Raw genomic sequence first — 8,624 nt, forward strand, 5'->3', positions numbered from 1 at the left:
CTACGGAATAAAACAAATATTTTCCATTATGATATTCTCTACATAGCCTGCTAGTCCCTAATAAAAAGAAGAATTTATCTCCATCCATTTCTCAGAGAAAAGAACACAACTATATTTTCATCATGTCTTTGATATGAATCCTTTGTTTGTTAAGGATACAGAAAGATATTTCAAAAGAAATGTCTCCGGCGCAGTTATTATTATTCATTAAGTATAATAATTAAACTAATTTTATTTGCAGCATTAATTTAAATCTTGGAGATCAAATAAGGATCCCATTTTCACTGTGTTCACAAATAACGCCTCCATGTGTTTCTTTTAAAGGTCAATATAGTTCAAACTGGTTTGGAGACAAACTCTCCTTAGGACTTGGATGCTTAGCAGATAACAGCTGAGGTAACCGCATTTAACATCAAGAAGGTGACAGATTCACATCACCTGTGGACCCAGGCCAAGTTTGGGAGCTTAAAATAGCTTTTGGCAAGTATACAGTAAAATAATTGCCTTATTATATAAGCATAGAAAAATCATGCACTGATACGTGTGCATAAATAGTATTAAGTCTTTAAGTGTTCCACAGAAATGTCAATATTCCAGTAACCTGTTTTCTTCAGGTTTCTATTACATTTACCTTCTGGCAGTGATGACTTCCTTCTTTTTACTAGTATTACAAATTGTGATCACTTACATTTTTACATCATCTCTTTCACATGAATTCTGTTCTCTTTTACTGAAAGTATGGTGGATTCCTTTAATACTGTGACATAATAAATGCATCTTTGCTGTCATAACGAGTGTGAAAGATTTGTATTTCTGATGTCATTTTGATATATCACAGGGTTACAGAATGAAAAAAAAAAAATAAAAATCACCCAATCTAAAACTTTACAATACTTTTTTCATTCAATCTACCAAAGGTAGCACATGACTGACTTAACAGATAGAAAACAGTTTCTATCTGCTGAGTTCTAATAAAGTATCAGGACAAAAGAACCATAAACTTCCCTGAGTATTAATTTTCTCTTCTCCAACATGCAGTAAATAATTTTTTGGTTTCAAACTCCACAGTTAGACAAATTATAGGCAAGTATGTGCAGTAGTAAGTAATAAATCAGTATACAGACATGAATGTATGTAGATATGGGAAACCATATTTTTAAAAAGCAGTTCTACTCAATAAAAGAAATCATTGGCCCATGAGAAATCAGCTGCATTCCCTTTATCTTTTGTGAAGCCACATATACATTGCCATAGACAATACTTCTCCAAATATCTTTATAGCTGACACCAGATACCTAAATCAGATACCCTCAACCAAAATACAAAGAATAAAGCTACAAGTGTTAAGTGAAACTATGCAACTTTCTGTAACTCCAGCTACAGAATCTTTAAATTTAAAGATGTAAGGTATCAATGACAAAAATTAAGCGGCTCCAAATTTGCAGGCAATACAGTCAAGGTTTCCAACCTAATTTTAAGGGAAATAATAATTAAAGACATGAAAGTCCTTCCACAACCCTCTCAAACTATACTGACTATGAAGAAAGGGAAAAGGAGAGCTGGTATTATGTACAACACTGTACACCATCTTCAGTAGGTCACTGGTCTTTTAAATAATCTCTAGTGAACAAATAAGATTTCAGAAAGTTTTTAGTAGATAATTACACTTCCTGATTTTGTAATTAGTGGAACTACATGTAATTACATAATAATTATGACGGTAATTACGTAATTAAGATGTATAATTATGTAGTAAAAAACATTATGGAAATAAAAGCCATCAACTGTATAAGCACAATACATTTTTAAAAATAAATTCTGTATCATCTGTTTAAAGCTACCATTTTCCTCAAAATATCAAAGTGATTATGAGCCATCACTGGCAAGTTCTAAAATACACTTCTTATAAGACTTAAAAATCATACAGATAATTGTATCTTTTTTTAAATCTCTTTAAAGCCTTAGTTTTACATTATCCTTCTGATGTCTAGACAAATTTATACTGAACGGATCATACAGAGTTAAATTGTTTATGTTTATATTTCCAATTTCTACTAAAATAGTTTTTTAAAAATTAGCATTGATGTCAGAATCCTGGTATCTAAACGACAGGCTTTTTTTTTTTTTTTAGTACACTGCCAGATCCATCAAACTTAAGGGTCTTCTAAAAGGAAAAACATGCTAGTCTTTCACTTTCCACTAGAGAAAAGAGCTTACTGCTGTGAGAAGCAGTAGTCATTAAAAGAAGCCTTGTCACTACTGACTTGCATTTAACAACAAAACTGCCTCCCCCCCATAAAAAACAGCCCCAAACTTTATTAACAGAGATGAAAACACAAAGACAAAGGTCTCTAGAAGAAAAATGCAGATAAAAAAGAAAGAGTGAAGAAAAAAGAGCTTTAAAAATATTTTCTGTTTACAGAAACTCACAGGAGAACTTATAAAGGAGGCAGATGACATTACATAGACTACGCCATTGCATGGGCTATAAGAAGTTGGCATGTATCTATATACTTAAGTAGGACAAAAGTCCTGAAGTGCAAATGAGAAGATATTTCTGTTCACTTTTTCCCATACACAGAAAAAAATCTATCAGTTACAGAAGGATATTTATTTGAAGAAGTCAAATAACCATTCCAATTCATGAGAAGTCAGAAGTTAGTTAAGCCACTACTTCATCCCACCTGCAACAGTAATGCAATGTGCAAGGAAAAAAAGTCTTCATTAATCAAAATCATTTTATTGGTGGTATGAGCCACAGTAAATGCACTCCTGTCATGCCACAGATTTCCCACATTGTGGACATATCATAACTGTTGTAACTCATTATTTCCATTTATTTCATTCACAAGCAGAGAAAATAATTCATAACAATTTGTAACTCCAAGATAGGCGTCACAGCCCATTAAGTTTTGTGTTCAGAGAAAGAAGTTATAGAAATGTATACTGTAATGTGGTTTACTTAGATTTTGTAGGCTTAACAAAAAGACCACACGAGCAGAAACAGAATGGAGGAAAAAAGTTACATCTAAAATATTAAAAATGTCCAACTGGCAAGAAAAAAAAAAGTTTGATCATTAAGGGGGGATAACTTAAGATTTAAAGATCAGCTAACTGCCCATATATTACTTCAAAATGGTTAAAAAACCTACAGTGCATAATTTTCAATACTCTTTGCTTTCAAAAAACTTTGTGAGATTTAAACATACTCAAGAAACGGTGACTCAAATTTAAAAAAAAAAGTTCAGAAATGTTCCTCTTCAAAACAACACATTAAGGAAAAATGAACAAGTGCTTTTGAAGATATACTCAAAGATTAAATTCTTCAAAATTAGTATTTTACAATCTCTTCAAAACAACATGATTGGAAGACAAAGTACTCGACAGCAAATGTGCAGAGGAGCATTTGTTTGCTTGGATGTAAAGATCACTATAGCGAACCGCAGTCTTAGTGATAGTGCCTGGAGATGTGACGCAAACAGAAATGCTTTGTTTATTGAACTGCACTCTTTCGAAAGAGACATGCCAAGTTTCGGCTGTTGCCATCTTAAAGATAAATCCACACTCAGATACACACTTCGGTTATTTATACAATTTCTCCGTATCTTTCCCTGGAAAGCACACGTAGCTAACTATATGCCCTTTCTTATTTGTTGTAACAAGTACTTTTTTGGTAGTCTTCCTGCCTATATATTGACAAATAATTGGCCAATAGTTCTGATACCAGAAGTCTTAATTTCATTCCACTAATTTCACATACAATACAATCCTCCCAGCTCCATCTCACACCCGCTCTCCTGCCTTTATCTGACCAAACCTCCACGCCATACATCAGAGCAGGAATGCCTCCTTACTTACATCCATCCTTTCAACCCCAGCTGCAGTTAGTCTGCCTCCCTCAGTCTCACCACTGTCACCAGTTGACAGGAGGACATACACTAAACCACAGTGACAAGTAGCTCTGCCAACATCCCCATTATAAACTGTCTTTCCAAAAAGTTACAAAAAAATCTTTCATTAAAAAAAAATAAAAAAATCACTGCAACCTGCTACATGGCAACACTAAGTTACAAACATACTGGGGAGAAACACCCAGCACTGAAATGATAGGATTCATGCAAATATTCAGAGCTGAATTTTACGGCTTTATGTCTAGGTCACACAGCCTAGAAGAGTTGCATTTTTCCCAACATAAATTTGCAGTGTATTCATCCATAAAGTAAACTAGGCACTTTTGGTGTTTGGATGGAGGGCGGAGTGACGCACACACAAAGCTGTGATAAAGTGTGAAAATATCCTCTGAACATACATTTGGTTTTACAAAACTGCAGTCCTTAAGTATATGATCAAAACAATTTACTATATTTCCACAAAGTGGCATATACTTTGAAGATGTAGGCCTTCCTAACAAACAGGACTATTTAACCACTTCTCCTGAAGTTGTCTTCCTCCCATCCTCACTTTCTTCTGCTTACCCATTAAACAGATATGCCCAGACTTTTTGGAATCCAATAACCATGGGATCAGTGGTTGAAAATATTCTGTGAAAGAACATACCGCGGCATCTTTGCAATTTCTGTCCTCGAGATACTTAAATGTCTTGCAAACAACATTTGTGACCTTCCCTCTCTTAGAAATGTGATGGTGGAAAGATGATGGTTTTCAGTTCCATTCTAGAGTATGGAGCAGAAAAAATCCTATGACCCTAAAAAGAAAATGCAGCACCATAAACAACCTCAATGATATTAATGCTTTTGGAATAATACTGCAGTCACTGGGAGTAAGGAGACTGCAGCATCCTTATTTTCCATGAAGACTTCTATTTGATGGCAGGGGGAACTGAACCAGAGACATCTGTGTGAGGCAGAGTAGTTGTACTGACTTTATGTGGGCTCCATTTCTCTTAGTTTTTAAAGGTTTTCATTTTACTGTGGAAGCAAAATGAAAACAGTAATATCTTTGAATATTTAACAATACAAATATTTGAATGGAATAATGATATAAAGCTTACTACACTCTATTTTGATCTCCTGATGACATAGCCATAAAAATACATTGGTTTCCATTTCTGAAGTTAAAGCTTACAGAGCAAGCATACTCCTGTGTTTAAACATCACGTGTTTAAAATCACCGATAGTTTACCTAACCTTTTTTCATCGAAACGAACAGAGTATGCTACTACTTTGCTATTCCTGCTGCTTCTTACTGCTCTGACTGTTCACCTAATGTCTGATTAAACCCACAACCCAGCTTTGAAAAACAAAGTGTAAGACAGCGCTGAAAACATTTTGAGTATGTTACTAGTCAAAACAGAGCAGTTTTTCCTTTCCCAATTAAAAAAATAATTCAGAACAAACAGCCCTTATTGTATTATTGGTATCTGTAAATTAGGGGGTTTGGCATACTGATACTGAAAATTAAATTAGTTTTTGATCCGACACTAACTGTGCAATAGTTCCTAATTTAGAAAGACAGCAAAGGAATTTCAGAGTTTCACTTTGTGTAGTATGACAACTAAGAGCCTTGTACTGTATCACAATGTTAACATATTAAACCGTATCATCATAACACACCTTAAACTTCCAGATGAATGGAAACATTTGTTTGGAGGATAAATGCTACTATTCGTAACAAGACTAAAGACCCATAACTATATAATCCAGGTATTCCTGGATAGTGTAATTAATAGCTAACTTCGCCAGTCACTGAAACAAGAAAACATCATGTAGACCAATCATCTTATTTTTGATTCTTACAGGGAAAAGATGGACCAACAACAGTATATAATGATCACAGTAGATCACAAATGAAACATTAGTGAATGATGTTGTTGCAAATGCTGTAGACACCATACTGGTATAAATGAACAGAAGAGCAGTCTGAAAAACATGGTAACTAATCCTTTTGCTGTAATCCACTCTAGTAGATCTGACCTATTGAAGGTCTATAAAAAAAAACCCCAAAACACCCACAAAAAACCAAACATGTAGAGAAATGGAAAACTCTCCCCCCGCTCCTCCAAAAATTCAGGTTAGTAGTTGAAAGAGACTTAGAAGATAGCATACAGGTTTTAAAAATGTAAAGCTCTCTAAGAGAATACTCTATCACCCATCATGCACAGAATAAGCTTCAGAAAGCAAAATTAATCTTAGATATAAAGAAGAGCTCTCTATAGTAAGTACAGTGAAGCACCAGAAGAAACTGGTTGTAAAACCTGATGAGTTGTAGAACCTGCATCACCAGAGGATTTTTAAATTTAGCCTGTCTTTAAAAGGTAGGCTATGGTATTGATCCTCTCGCAGGGAAAGGGAGCAGCTTGGATGTCTTTGTGAACTCCCATTGATTTCACAAGTAGTATTTTAGATTCCATTCCAATAAATACTATGGACCCTCAATATAAATAGCTGAACAAACAAAACCTGTTCTGTAATTAAGGTTCTGCATTTTGAAGGGGCAAGTATAGAAAATGCAAGTGAACTAGTAGTGAAATAGGTTTACATAAGTTTACCAGACTCACCTAGTTAGTTTCTTTGTAGACAATCAATTTTCAAAGGAAAACTAACAGATCTAATTTATCTGGCATTAACACCTGCTGCAGCACCAAGACTGAAATCACTGGCTGGGTAAAGAATATTATACACTAACTTTCAAATTACTAAGAAAAAACCAAAATACACCATGCTGAAAGGTAAACTGTCCAAGTGAACAGAAGGTCCTAGCAGAGTTCTTACAAATCCTTGAGAATTACTCTGGAAACTATTTTTATTGAACTTTCTCTAATTAGCGGTGAGGGTCCAAGAAATATTTTCTGATCAAGGTAGAGGGTGGGAAATTATGTGAGTGCAGAAGCCACCACACTATTTTTCAGAGATAATTCAGTAACCTTGAAGTCTAAAATTACAAATGAGATTAAGCAGTCCAAAATGAACAAAACCAGAAAAATTAAAGTAAAACAAAATGCCATGAACCTGAGATAGGAAGTCATGATTCCAAAATGACAGGAGGAAAAAAAAAAAAAAAATCCCTCAAACCTCAAGATTTCTGTCATTGCTTAACTACAAGTTAAAGGTATGATACAGCTATGAACAGGGCTTAGGTGATTCAAGAGAGCATCAGCAGAGGTACTTCCAGCAAACGTACAGATCCAGTGTACAAGACACTGGATAGATACCATCTAAAATACCATGTAATTTCTAGTTTCTCATACACGTAGATCAATTCAACCTAGAAAAGACTGCACACAAAGGTGCTAAGAGGAAGGATCATGCAGCAGAGACCAATTCTTCCTAAAGAAAGCTGAGTGTCTCTGCCTTGGTTTAAAACAAAATAGAGAAGTTACCACTGTTTCCAAATGCATAGTAGAGAACATCAGGGAAAGAAAATAAGTAAACATATAGTGAATGGATGTAAACCAGCCACAAACAAGTTACAATGGGAAAATTATAGTGAATTTTCAGTCATCACAGATCGAGGGTCTGAAACACATCTTGAACAGCAGTGAAAGCGGAAGAACGACCCACAGGTTTCAAAATGAAGTGCCATAAACTTGCAATCCTTAACAATGTGGTGGTCTGCAGCAGTAGGGCATTGGATGCGATCACCCATGAAGCCCCTTATACTCTTATGCCTTATATTAGGCAAGAGATCTACACATAAAGTAATTCGGTTTCACCTAGCAGCAACATCCACCATATAACATTCCTTCAGTACATCTACAAAGTTTTATTAGACTGAGACGGCTGTACAGCGTGACCTTCTTCATATGTACAAAGCCATTCTGAAAAGCAAGCATCAGAGTGAGTTCACCGTCTTAAGAGAAATATGGAAAGGAAATGAGTACCTCTAAAACAGAAACGTAAGTACAACAGGCCAAAACCAGACTGTTTGCTTACTTGAGCATTTTTTAGCTACGAGGTTACACTATTTTGATTTTCATACAACACTTATCAAAATAACTTTTAGAAAGACTGAGTTTTGCTTAGTTTCTTTCCATCACCCAGCAACCTAGCTGGTGACGCAGGGCCAGGGTGGGGAGACTAGCACAGCAGAGCAACTATCAGAATAGTCGTCTCCAGCGGTAGCACCTTTTCTTCACAGGCACCACCAAAACCACACAGAGGATGCAGTGGAAGCGCTTACTGTGGACAATGCACTTCAGCGGTAGGACCCAAACACAGCTTTATTTAGAATTCCAAGTCAGCCAAGCATTAGCCCACCTTCAGAAATATTCTTCTGTCAGCTTGAAAATCATTTAGCTGCACAAAACCCATGGATCCATTACAGCTTCAAAATGTTTTAGTTCAGAAATGTTATGGTAATTGGGAGAAGAAAAAAAATAATCTTCCTAACATTAGCTTAATCTGTATATTAAAGAGAGCTTTGTAGACAATTAGCGTTACTGCTTTTCTTGTGCCATCATCGTCGCCCTGATAAAAAGTGGCTCTTCAATATTAATAGTTGAACATGTTTTAATTGTCTTGTCTTTTAGATATTGTATACATCTGTTTTAATTAATCTAGTTACTGAAGCTGATGTGATGTTCAAACTTCAAGCAAAGAGATTTCTCTAATGGTGTAACGTACAAGAAAAGCACTTTTTCCAAAACGCAGGCGCTTCAAAAGAAG

General features: G+C 35.3%; 1 protein-coding gene across 1 annotated transcript in view; it reads right to left on the reverse strand.

Moving 5' to 3' along the window:
• The window catches only part of POLA1 (DNA polymerase alpha 1, catalytic subunit), a gene marked incomplete at its 5' end in the record, with an annotated part of 206,111 nt that overhangs the window by 35,332 nt on the left and 162,155 nt on the right, over positions 1–8,624 (reverse strand). The window lies entirely within an intron of this gene.

Source organism: Vanellus vanellus, assembly GCF_965231255.1.
Source record: "Vanellus vanellus genome assembly, chromosome: 1".
NCBI lineage: Eukaryota > Metazoa > Chordata > Aves > Charadriiformes > Charadriidae > Vanellus > Vanellus vanellus.